Source organism: Vidua chalybeata, chromosome Z (assembly GCF_026979565.1).
Source record: "Vidua chalybeata isolate OUT-0048 chromosome Z, bVidCha1 merged haplotype, whole genome shotgun sequence".
Taxonomy (NCBI): Eukaryota; Metazoa; Chordata; class Aves; order Passeriformes; family Viduidae; genus Vidua; species Vidua chalybeata.
The window spans coordinates 22948649-22962575 of NC_071570.1; the positions used below are offsets into that span (position 1 = coordinate 22948649).

Consider the following 13927-nt stretch of genomic DNA (forward strand, 5'->3'; position numbering starts at 1 on the left):
TTGTGTATGCAAGCTTGTTTCAGTGAGTTGCTTTAAAAACAGAAGTATACTAAATTCAAGGAAGCAAATGCATACACTATGCTGACAGGCAATAAAGTATTGTATTTTTAAAACATCACCTCTTACAGAATGACAGTGCTTTTTAATCGACCAACATGAGGTTATGAGGTTATGATGTCTTTGTTCAGTCCAAACATGTCACATCAGCGAGAATTTCACAAAAATTTCACAGCAACAGATTCATGTATTTCTAATACACGTTCATAAGAAAATATTCTCCTGACTAACTTTGACAAAATATTCAACAATACTTTTAAAAATACTAAGCAATATGGAAAATCTGAGAACTTTTTTCCATTATTTGGATAACTTGGTGGCAAGTTCATAAATAAAATTAATCTGCACTTTGAACCATCTTCTGCATTAAAACTCTGTTGTCTTTTCTCAGGTAATAGTTATTCTGACCTTAAAACCAGCTTTCACAAAAATATAAAATATTATCCTAAAGCATATTCAAAGATGATTAGTGAACAAGGAGTGCATCTTCAGTTTTCATGGTCATTTTTCTAATATGCTCTGCCTATTGTTCCCTGTCATGAGGTAAAGCCACACAAGAAAACAATTGCTCCTACAAGAAACAAGCCCAAAACGTTAAGTAACTCTAAAGGCGTTTTCCTGTTTTATCAGTTGTATACTAATAGCACACAAGAATTCTAAATACACCAAAATTTGAATGCATGTGGTAGCAAGCAAATACATACAGAAGGTGACAGATTAATATATAAATGACAAAACATGCCAAAAAAAAAAAAAAAAAAAAAAGGTAGAAAAGCAAAGATAACATTTGCTTACAGTTTTCACTTGGAAAACCACTCCCAGTATCCACAATTCAGCCCATGAACTTTTGTGTAAGGAAAGAATAATGGTCCTGGCCTGATCTGCTTGCATGACACAAAGGGACTAAGTGGATAGCTGTTAATATGATGATTATCCCCTTTTCATCCTGATAAGAATTTTTAAAATTGTGATTTCTAAGTTCTTCACAACAGAATGAAGTAATTGCTGTACTTATTGCAGGAAAAAAACAATCTGGGGCTGCTGTCAGAAAATGAATGAACACCACACTCACATAGAAGCCTCAACACCACAGTAACACGCCAAGTAGGTGAGTTACCAGAGAAGTAATCAAATCAAAGACTTGCCCAGAAGCAACAGCTCTGTTTAGATTCCATTAGAACTTTGGAAAAAGTTGGTCCATATCTGCAAAATATTTCAGTTTCACCATGGTGATGTATTTCAGCAAAAGTCTATTTCATCAGAAAATTTCCAAGCAATTTAAACAGTTGCCCAATCATTTGGCACAGATTATGTTCCAAGATAATGCAATCTGAGGTCCTTAGACAATTCAGAGCCACAATTATCTGCACATCTTTATATACACAGAAGACATAGGAAAAGTAACAATAATGGGTCAGGAAGGCCTTTTGCATGAAGCATGTGAAAAATATCACCAATTTACCTTCATTCCCTTACATATCTCCAAAATTCTTTTAAAGTGATGCAATAAAAGATGACAACACCAAAATTAGGACTAAGTGATATTTTCACAAGTATGCTTAGGAAATGATAAAAAAAGGTTCAATGAAAAAATAACATTTTAATGTTAAAAAAATATTCTAACAAACCACCAAAAAAGAAAACAAAAAAAGTATTTTTCTATTAAACAGCATTTTTGTTAAAAATACTGTCTTGGGGAAAAAACCCTCAACACCTCTAGAGAATATGTAAGATATTTACAGCCTAACTCACAAGTTAAAAAAAAATACTGAAGTGCAAACAAAGCAAAAATTATAACAACAGCAAAGTGGTCTGTGAAATTACTTCATTTTCTTAAATGTTGCAAGATTGAGACAGTCAGGAGGTGATGCTGGAAGACACTTTTGAAGAAAGCTAGCTATTCTTTCCCAAATGCAATTCCTGCTGTCATCATTGAAGAGTGATTTGTGAAAACATGAACCAGCATTTGACTCTACAGTACCGCAAGGCCAAAGAATAGCATCAACAGTTGCAAAACAGATGTTGGTTTACAGATGCTGTCAAAAACCACACAGGGTAGTGCTAAGCTATCAGAAGTCATACACGTTTCACGCTGCAGTCAGTGAGTGCTGAAGAGTGGCACAGCAGGACCAGCTGTATCACAATGGAAAAGATTTCAAACCAGTTACTCTTCTCTTCTAAATTCTTGTATTTAGCCTTCTGTAGCAGGCAGGGATTTCCCAGGTACATTCTGGTTTTAGCAGCTTAACTGTGGAATAGATAGAACAGACAACAGCCAAGACCCGCCACTTGCAGTAGTCTGGTACTTCTGAAAGACATCAACGTTGACAAAGTTCTTTATCCTCTCCCACTACTACTCCAGATGCACTCTGGAGTTCTGAGTCTATAAAAAATATTATCTTCTAAGCAAATAGCAACACAATAGTTGAACCAAGCATAGTTATTTACTGGTAGAAATTAAGAAGTTCTCTTCCTCACAGAAGAAAAAGAGTCTCTCACAGCAAACATTTCTGTAAGGAGAACCAGTCATAACTCTTTCCAATTGCCATTGGCTATTAGTATAAATTGCCCTGCTTGCATTTGTTCAGGAAGCTTTTTCCAATATCTGGATTTTAAAAAGTTAAACTCTTTTGGACTTCCTTCTGAATTCTGTCATCTCCGTTTTTTTGCACTCTTATCTCCTTTCCCCAGTCTAGTAACTTCCCTCCTCAGAGCTTAGTAATACTAAGTAACTGTCATATGTGTTTACATTACATGCACAGCTTAAAAAGGTTGAAGAGCTAAAATTTTCCTGAGAACCAGGAGCAGAAGATTATGTAGCAGGGGGAAAGGGCAGTGACATCACTAAGTCTCCTCTAGGCAAGTAGGAGGTAAACAGAAAGAGGAGGAGCCATTCTAAAGGCAAGAAGTGTCAAAACAATGTTTAAAAACATGCTTTCACCTTCATGGTTAATTCTGTGGCTCTTCTCTTTCAGCACAGATTGCATTTAGTAACATAAAAGAAAACAGAGACAAAAGAAAAAAAAAAAAAAAGATGGGAATGAATGATCCTGATTCCTGCCCAAGAATCAGAACATTTTAAGAAAAAAATCTGTTACTCAAACCTCAAAGACTGTTTAATGAAATTTGCAGTCACTTAGGTGAGAAATAATTCCATGGAACAGTATCACCAGGTTTCTTCATTCTATCATTCTAGGTGAAATGGTGCCTCCAGTTTCAACTCCAGAATATCCCAGTTGAAACTACTACTCTTTGCTAAACTTCTAAATATCTACCCTTAGAGATTAAAAGTATACTTTTACACTCTGCCATATACAGTAAAGTACCATGGAGAATATAATAATCATAACCCAACCAGCTCTTCTGCCTACAAAACAAGAAACCACAAGAAGATCCACTATGCTTTACACAATGTGATGTTTGTAAGATGTCACTCCTGCTGCTCCCAATTTCACAGGTTATTTGGCTTCTTTCCCCTCCCAGTTTTCATCATCTGACCAAAGCAAAGAGTAAAATGGACAAGAAAATTGCAATAATAGGCTGAGTGATAAAACACGCATTACCTTGATTCCTGTAACATGGGAAAAATATGGGAGAAAACAAATCTAGTAAATCTGAGACAGAGACATCAAAAATGTAAAAACATCTGAATGAAGAAACTACTCCTATGCCAGCTACACTATCTGAACAGAATCTGGAAACACATGCTTCAACAAATTAGCTCTTTGGAGAAATAACTGTCAGCATGTAAACAGGAAAACAGTTAAGTCAGAATGAATCAGCAAACTCTTCCAAACAGTCAAGAGCAATAGATGTCAGTGTCTCCTCTGGACTCTCCAGAAATTATTTCTTCAGCCTACCCTGCTTTTTCAGCTTCAGTTAAGAAATTGTACTTCAAAAGGTCAGATCTAATGCAAATTTCATTGTACAAATTCCCTCCCCAAGATGCTGGGGTTTCTAGGGGATTTTGGTGTCATTGCCCTCCTTCCTCCTTATCTTTGGAAAAGTGCCTAAAGTCTTGTAAAGGAAACCAAGCTAGCTCTTTACAGTGACACATCAGTTACAGGAACCCAGGACACTAACATTATTTACAACCCTGCCTTAAAAAACACCCTCTCCCAGAAAACCAAGCAAACAAACAAACAAAAAAATCCCCCAAAAGATCCTCCTAAAAATCTAGCCAAAGGAAAAACCAACACAAACCCAGAACACTTCTCTCCCTGCTCTCCAATTTAGATCCCATACAGTTTCAACAAGGCTATGACTAGGTATTTTATAAACCCTTAGAGAGTCAGGGCCTGGTCACATAAAATGAGATGACAAAACATAAGACCATTGGAGATACACCAGCAACAATTTGAGATACTAAAGCAACTGTCACAGAAATATTTCAAATAAAATTATTTTTGTAGAAGTTTGATTAAATAGTAAAGTCAAGACTATGTAAATACATTCACAACCCTATCAAATAATGATTCAGAGTTCAATTGCTGTATCAATATATAAATATTTATATCAATATATAATTCTTGCAATTATATAGAAAATTATTATATAAATACTGCACCTCCTTGTTACTCTTTAGGAGAAGAGCTGAAGTACTTTTGCAAAAGAATACATTCTTTTTTTAAATCCTATGTTAATGCTTTGTATTGCTGAATAATTTATGACAGCAATGTTGATGCTTTATCTTTACAATTCAGGAAAATGTACTTGCTTGATAGTTTATTTAATGTTTCCTTAAACACCAATGGCCTGCGAGTTCTCCACTTGTTCCCTATCTGAAATACCAGACAGCTTTTGCAAAGATACTGCACTACATGCTTTGCCAAGATCATGTTATCTCTATAAACACAGATTGTCTGGAAAAAAATGCAGGCCAGAAAACCCAGGGCTCTGAAAGTAAACAAAGGTTTTTCATAAAATATACCACTAGCAGAGATTCTGCAGAAGTCTAATAGAAGTGACAAGGAGAAAGAAACATTAAGACAAACATTTTCACAATGTAACACTTCAAATAGTCTGTGTTGACATTTTAAAAAAATAACAGACTGGTGCTTCCCCAAACACTGCAGAAGAGTCAAATTATCATCTTGTATATCCAGTATTTACAGAACTCTGTTTTAAGTATGATTAAGCATTTAATTCTACACTTTATTTTCAAAGAGAAAGAAAATATTACAAAATAAGATAAACTTAGAACTGCCTATATTCACATTGACTTCCCCCCAAGCTCGGAAACAAGAATGATACCTTTCTTCATGATTTTTGAAATTATACCCTGAAACACCATAAGAAAATCGCAGAATGCAAGAGCATGAAAATTGCACCCCAACAGACTAAAAAGATCTAGCAGACCACCTGACAGACTCAAGAAATAAAAAACATAGTCGAAAAACAAGCAACTGTTTAAATGAGATATACAATAGCTTTAGAATAAATACCTATTTTTCTCTCAGGAACAAGAATATCAAACTACTGAAGAAACAACAGTTAAGAATTAAGTAGATTCTGTATTTCCTAATTTTAAAACATGAAGAGTAGATGCACTGTTACAAAATAGGTTTTAGATAATCCTATGTTACTGAACTTGATAAAGGGAGGAAGAAAGCCCAAGACTGGTTTATGATATATAGAAGATTAGACAGGAAGATACAGTGTTCATTTCTGGATTTTAAAATATGCTGTTATAGATTGTGCTATTATCAGTTCCTTTATGACAAGGCATTATAAAAGAAAGATTAAACATTTATAGCACAACAGTATTTAATAACAGGTAAGTTGTTGATAAAAATGTTACATTGCAAAATTCCCACTAAACAATTACTTAACTCTTCTTAAAATTCTTTCTGATGACACAAAACTAGAAAAAAAAAAACCAAACTGAAAACACTCAGATCTCTCAGTACCCAAGTCAAACTCCAATACAACTTTTATACAAGTTTTGCCTCTGAGCCCTGAAGTCTAGGGCTTTCACCCACATTTCAATGTCCTTAGCATTGTGGGAACTCACCCAAACGTTCTACAGATATATGCACTCAGTAACATGAAACAAGGCACCTCAGCTCTCCCTTCAGGTCCCCACTCCAACTCAGCAATCATACCGTTCTAATCTTGTCTAAAAGCGTTATTTTCCCACCCACTCGTGGATAGGAAATTTGAATCTACCGAAGGTGATATGTTCAAAATCTAAGATACTCCATTCTCTAAATTACAGAAGAAGAACTCTTTCCTAGATAATCTCAGACTTACAAGCCACTTCAGTTTTTTACGGAACTTTTCAGCATATTTGGCATAGTTATTTGCAGCTTCACCTCAGCTCTGATGAAATAAGAATTTCATATCTCTCCACAGGCTTTGGAACCAGCTGTTCACAGAAGCATGGACCCCAAGAACCACTTCCCAAGGTAAAGCAGAATGACTAATGCAAAGTTGACAAAAGCAAGCTGTGACCATGATGCAATGAAAAATCCAGCTCGGCCCCCCAAAAATGCCTGTAAAAGATACTGCAGACTCTTTGACACTTTTTATTTCATTGAATGCAAATAATTAGATAAGCTGGAGCTAAGTCTAGAATACAAATGCAACATAGTTTATTACAGCCAAGTTTGTTCGTGATATGCGAATTATAATAAATTCTTACTCAAATACTGAGTAAGAATTGTCTCCATCTGAATTAGTTGCTCTAAGAGGTAAAGTTTTGTACATACATCTACAAGACAAATTGCTGAAGCCCACTGAAATGAACTCAAAGTTTAAAACCAACCAATAGTCTCTCCTCTCTTTAAGCATGTGTTGAGGTCCCAGAGACATTCCTAAACAAAGTACAAATCACTATAAATACTAGTAGTTCTTAGATTTGCTAAATATAGGTTCAAATTAGCAAACAAAAGCCAATTAAAAATCCTAGGCAGGCATTAATAATGTCTGAGTAGACCACTTCTGACCAGGCATTCCAGCACCTATAAATGGACATCCGTCTCCCCTCTACGGCGCTTCAGAGTTTGCCTCAGTAACTAGTCTTTTAATTTTTTTTTTTTCCCTTAATTGATACTTAGTAAGGACTTTGATTACTAGTTGGTGCAATAAATAGTCCACCCACATCTAGGCCCAAACTACACATAATAACATTTGTCTGCCAATCCACCAAATAATAAGTGAATTAAGTTTCATGTCATTAAAGTAAATACAGTCACAGGGCACTACATCCCTTTGACTGGCACACAGACAAAAAGAAAATATAAAAAAACCCCAGCTAAATAACAGAAGAAGTCAGACCAAGGCCTTAATTTTTTAGATACCTGATAGCACTCTTTAGTATCAAATTTGTTTAAAAACAGACCCCCTACAATATGGCTTTGCTACAAAAGAGAACATGCTTTTTTATCAGTGACAAACTTAGCAGCAGTGTCACCAGAACCCTTCCCCTATTCTAGACAATCTCTAAGTCTTTGAACAAGTCTGTAATAATGCATAATAATCCAAATATTTTCAGTTTCCACTGCAGTTCAATACTAGGATGCTTTACATAAGACATTGTCACTTCTCCTACTTTCTTAATCTAATACAAAGGTCTAAATTTCCCTAGGCTTACACTGTGAACCACTGGAAAACCAGATATAAACAAAATTCTTTGTTTCATGAAATGTTTAAGAGAAAAAATTTCATTCCAAAGAAAGCTTTATCTCATTATTCTTTTCATATAAGGTAAATTGTTGAAAAATCTCCAAATTGCTTGAACATCGCAAAAAAAAAAATCAATTTTAAACTTCAACTCTATCATTAACTTTTTCATGTTTCATTTTTCAGTTTTAGTATATAAAGAAAACCTCGGGGAGAGGAAAGAGAAAAACTCTTCTGAACACACAGAGTTCAACAGAAAGAGCATGAATAAGGAAGAAACCAAGGAAAACAAAAGCACTGAGGGAAAGACATAGATGCAATATATCAACGTATGTAGTAACATCTCTCAAAGTAACACAACACAGTGATTCTGCACAGTGCTTTTTAATTTCGTTCTCAATTCTTCTTTAGAGTTCAGAAAAGATATATAACTAGGTAACAAATGTGACACTACTGTGAACAACTGTATTAAAAGCTGTAGGTATATTGTTCAGTACCTCATAGGTGACCAAGATATTCCTCATGCCTACAACAGAAAAAAAATTCTTAGTGACTATGATTCTGCTCCACTCTAAATGTCATTACTATGTAGGATGTAAGGCCCTCTACATTATTTCAAGCAGTAAATAAAACAAACTCATAAAAACACACTCTTGTTATTCTTCCATCTACACTCAGGAATGATAAGTTTTCATTTACCAGATGCTTCTCCTTTCCACCTCCTCGAAAACTGTTCACAAAGATCCCCATTTAACACTTGGCCTAACTACATGCACAAGCACTGTGTCACCACGACCGCATATTAGGATAGTGTGTAGGCTGGGATAGATTCTGCCCACCACTTAAGACCGGCAGTCAGAATCGCAAGAAGGGTCTGGTGGGTTGATCTTGGCTGGAGGCCAGGTGCCCACTAAGCCACTCTACCTCTCCCCTTTTCAGCTGGACAGGCGAGAAAAAAGATCAAAAACAACTCATAGGTTGAGATAAGGCAGTTTAGTAAAGCAAAAGCGAAAGTTCATGCACACATAAACAAAGACAAAAAAACCTTATTCTCCGCTTCCCATCAGCAAGCAATGTTCAGCCACTTCCCATGAAGCAGGGCTGCAGCACATGTCACAGTTGCTCCGGAAGGCAAACACTGTAAATAACCAGTGCTCTCCCTTCCTCCTCCTTTCCTTAGCTTTTATAACTGAGCTGATGTCACATGGTGTGGAATATCCCTTTGGTCAGTTTGGGTCAGCAGTCCTGGTTATGTCCTCTGCTAAGATTTTGCCCACCCCCAAGCTGCTGGTGGGAGGTTGGAATGATGGAGAGACAGAGCTGATGTTGTGCAGAGCTGCTCAGAAGCAGCCAAAACACTGGAGTGTCACCAGCAGCTTTGCAGGTACCAATGCAAAGCACAGCACTGTGAGGGCACCTGTGGGAAAATGAACTCCATCTCAGCCAGACCCAATACAAAGAGGTGCAGCAGACGTTATGGCAGTTAAATTACTCTTGTACTTGACAAAGGATTTTAGAAACCTAGAATCTAAAATCAAAATAATGTAAGTGGTTTTTGAGCCTCTTTCTTCCAGACAAAGGCTCTTGTGGACAGCAAGACAGGGTAATGGAAGGATGCCTTCTCTGAGGAAGGATCCTATCTCATCTGATATGGAAACTTTCTAAAACCAAATTATCTCCGTCTCAGACTATGTCCTGTTAAGCAGTGTGCACAGCAGCTGAGTCACACTGAAGATTTGATGTCATTTTATGTGTTGTACACGATCTCCACCAGAAAGAAGAAAAAGAGTGGGCAACAGGTAAAACAAGCAAATCCTTGAGGGAAAAAATGAGAGTGAATTGAGAAAGGGCAATATGAAATGTATTAGAAACTGATACAGCAGAACATCAGACTTGCCAGAAAAATCTAAGTACCCCATACTCTAAAACCTGGATGTTGCTTGAATAGTCTGCAAGTTTAGAATGCATTACTAGGTCAAAAGTACAGATTACTATGCCAAGTCAGAGCCCAAACTTCTCTCAAAAGCAGCTGCTTTTCCTCTTTCCCTATCCCCACTCCCCCTCTCAACTAAGCTTTTCTAATAAAGAGGAATTCTCCTCTCCTCTCTCACATACAATTGGCTATAAAACCATGTTCAAATTTTAGCTGAAATAACCTCAGTGATTTAGCACTTATTCCACTTCCTTTAAAACTAATTAAAGATTAATTTAACTTGTTTAAAACTGATTAAAAGTTCATGATTCAAAGGCAGGCATAACCTTAATACACACAAGGTGAAATCAATGCTTGTGCATAAGCAGATGAAAAAAACTAGGAGGTTGGAGCCTACTTCATCTTGGTAGGCATGGGAAAACAGTAACTATGAACATGACCAAACATCTGGATACCATTTGATTTCTAGAAAAATCTATTAAGAGGAAGGAAATAAAGGCATCCTGCAAGAATTAAGTTCTTCCAGAGCATTATGTTTTAAACTTTGGAAACATACCTGAACACAAATAAAAACTTGGGAGAAAGTTCCAACTATTCCTGAGAAGAAAGTATCTTCTCATGGATTATTTGCTGGGAAGCAGTGACAGGTACCAGAGAAGGGGGATATTCCATGACCAGAGGATTAAGTAAAAGCATGAGTCTGAGTTCAGGTGGAAGATGAAAACAGCACACTGAGTCACATGCTGAAAATCAAGAAAACCAAGAAAAGCATAGATATTTCTCCCACTTAATCTCCTGCATTTCTACCTCATTGTCTTATACAAAAGAGTACTTAGGACTCTTCCAGTCTCCTCCTATCTCTGGCAAATATGGTCTCTCCTCATCAGGTCCCAGACTGATCCAGCTAAACCAATGCTATGTCACTCCCCACCAAGGACACTCCTTTTCCAGTTTTTGTTGGTTCTGTTGAGTATGCCCAGCATTGTCAGTCAAACAAATCAGATACTGCAGAGCATATGGTAAAGAACACTTCCCATAGTAAGGTTAAGAAATTAATTGACTTCTCATTCACATAGTGTCCAAATAACAGCTACATATGAGGAGAAATAAGAAGCAGGAATAGTTGAAGTTAAAAATATACCACAGGTGGTTCAGTGCATTCTGTTCCTCTCCCTGCCCCCACACTTCCCCTCCCCATCTACAGGGAAGGAGGATTGATTATTTTAAGCCTTAGCAAATATTTCTTCAGTCACTCTCAAAGCAGCATTTACTTAATCTCTCAGTGGGCTGGAAAAAGCTGATGGAGGAGGAGATCACATTGCTGAGTGTCAGGGGGTGGTGATTAGGAACTTTAAGCTGAACATTTCGGTCACTATTCCTTCTTTAAACATTGGAAGGAAATGTCAGAGGTAGCCCATGCCTTCGTGCACCACAACTGCAGCCTTCAAACATTAAAAGTGCCATTCTCCTATTGCTGACATCCTCAGGCTTGTTTTTTTAATGAAGGTAGAACAAATGAAACCTACAAAAATCATATATTAAACTGACATAAAATTAAAGGAAGCAGGATAAATACCTTAATGGAAAAAAAAAAAACCCAAAGACTACAGGAGTTAATCTGGGGAAGAAAATAAAAAGGAGAAGGTTTAAGGAGTCTTTCAATAGAGCCCTTGAGCAAGACCAAGTTAAAACAGATCAAATCACTGTTTTAATCTTCCCATTGTGGGGCGAGAAAAAACACCAGTAGAAGTGACTGCTTTTTATTAATGAACTTCAGCCACCATAGCACAAGAGGCCATGTACCAGCTGGACCAGGGCACCCATTGTCCCCTACACTTGGCACTGGTGAAGCCACACCTTGAATCCTGTGGTCAGTACTGGCGTCCTTATGCAAGGACATTAAGGTGCTGGAGCATGTCCAGAGAAGGGCAAAGGAACTGATGAAGGGTCTGGAGCATAATTCAGGGAGCACCTGAGGGAGCTGAGATTGTTCAGCCTGGGGAAAAGGAGGCTCAGGGGTGACCTGAGCAGTATCTATAGCTGCTATGAGAAAGGAGGTTGTTAGAAGGCATTGTTCACAGCCCCTTCTCCCAAGTAACAAATGACAAAACAAGGGGAAATGACAGGTTGTGCAGAGAGAGGTTCAGGCTGGATATAATGAAAAAAATTCTTCACTGGAAGAGTGGTTAAGCATTGGAATAGGCTGCTCAGGAAATGGTGGATTCACCATCCCTGGAGGAGTTCAGAGGAGTAGATACCGCACTTTATGCTATGGTTTTAGTGGGCATGATGGTGTTCCGTCAAATGCTGGACTTATCTTGGAGGTAATTGCCAACCTTTATGATTCTATGTCTCTGTAGCATGCTCTGCATGCTCCTAATAACAAAGTCAGTCTCAACTACTGTTTAGTCTCAACTACTGGCAAATGTTACCTGTTGCAGAACCAACTAGCCTTACTGAAAGAAACCAGAACAGTAAATACTTGTAACACAATCCTCCAGAAGCACAAAGCAGCTCTAATCCTGTGGTTCCAGCTGGGTACCCTCTAATCTGCCACTCTCAAACAGAATGGAGAGAGAACAAAGTAGCTATGTTATTTCCTTACCGCCTGGAATATACAATGAACGAAATAAATAATTATAAACATCTGGCTTTCTCACAAGTACATAGGAAATCAAATTGAAGAAATAGTTCTGCATAATCCACAAACTCACAGGTATGGATTTCACACCTGTACAATTTTTTCTTGGGCAGTCTGTGCAAACATCTTGCTTAGATACCAGTTTTGCTTCCTCCTGGTAGGAAAATACATAGTTTTTCTATACAGATCTTTTAAAATACCCAGCCTAACAGGGTGGTGAAGACACTTCAGCAAGTTGTGCCAGCTTTTATAATATTGGTTTATAAAATACATCCATGCTAGCCAATTCCTTTTCTAGTCAAAAAAAAATCACTACCATGAGTTTCAATGCCCTAATAAAGCACTGGTGGTCTTGAAGGACAGTCAGCTCCCAACAGCTTCTGAAACAGTTTGTCATTTCCTTGTGTCTTGTCACAGCTTTCACCCCAACCTACCTTGCTTTTGTAATATGAGTCTGAAGGCTGTGCAGCCATACAGAAGTTGAAGAAGTCAAAGCACAGATTGCAGAGAAACAAACCTAGATGTTCAGAAGCACTAAAAGCAAGAGCAACACAATTGGCTGATTCTCACCTGTCAATGCTTAAGTTAATACTGGTCTTTCTACAGCGTGATTTCTCAGTCATCCTGTTAATTTCGGTTTGAAAAGGGCTGTATTACACTGAACACACAACAAACCCTCCCACAATGTGCATGTGGGATGTTAGAGCATGTTTTATCTATTCAGCCATCAAAATTAATTAAACACACTTGCAGCATATCTCCTTCCCTCAGCTCTTTTACATACAATTATCATAACATATATGATGGATTTATGGGAAATTAAAGACAGGTCTACCTTTAAGATAGTTCTCTTTCTTTCAGTTTTTCAAAAGAATTCAAATTAAAGATTTTTCTTTCTTCTTTCTAGTACCTGCCTATATTGCAGAAGTTTTCTTTGTTAATAGTATGCAGTTCTACAATTGGTGAAGTATTTGCTTTGTGATCAGTATCACAGCAAGAAACAGTTTATCACAAATTATTTTGTGATTATTAAATTTCCATAGACTACCAACGTGATGAGTTTGAAAAATTTAATTTCGCTTTAATACCAGTATGTGACATAAATTTCTTATCGACTACTGCTCAGATTCAACTGTCTACTGAACAGGAAAAAAAACTGACAGAGTGAAGCCTACCAAGTTCCTCCTTACTACTACTTGATACTTCCTTGGATTTTGCTTGCAGTGGTTGCTTGAAGCCCAGGGCCCACTGAAGACATACCACAATACAACAGCTTTCAACAAAACTTCTACAGACTGATATTCTTTACTAGCATAGACAATATGAGAAAAATTAATTAGTGCTTATGGTCATATAATTTTCAAGTATGTGAAAATTTCAACTTGGCAACAAAGCTAATAAACATGGGCCATATTTTTTGGACAGACACAACATCAAAAAGGCATCTTGTTGCATGCATTTTGCACTACAGCCTTTGCTTAACTGCATTCCTTTCCTCCTTCTTTGTTGAACGCTCAGAACAGGGAAATTTCTTGATTCAAAACCTGAATTCCTAACTACGTGCTTTCTTCACCATTCCCTGGTCTTTAATGTCTCCTGATCCTAATGTTCTGAGCTGCTACTGTTACTTCTACAATGAAGGTGTACCAGAAAGTATTTCTGGAACACCTACA

The 13927-nt window shown here is 37.2% G+C and overlaps 1 protein-coding gene across 15 annotated transcripts in view; it reads right to left on the reverse strand.

The window, feature by feature from the left end:
• JAK2 (Janus kinase 2) overlaps positions 1–13927 on the reverse strand; it is an 89272-nt gene that overhangs the window by 52996 nt on the left and 22349 nt on the right. For 3 of the 15 annotated variants that reach the window (XR_008428516.1, XM_053931753.1, XM_053931754.1), the window contains exon 1: positions 853–3025. The exons of 3 other annotated variants lie outside the window; for them this stretch is intronic. The gene's annotated coding sequence lies outside the window, so the exon portion shown is untranslated. Of the gene's footprint in view, positions 1–852; positions 3026–3620; positions 3737–4624; positions 5040–6070; positions 6139–8725; positions 9165–13927 lie in introns of those variants that run through there. 9 more of the 15 variants (XM_053931749.1, XM_053931750.1, XM_053931747.1 and 6 more) reach the window with 9 other exon arrangements.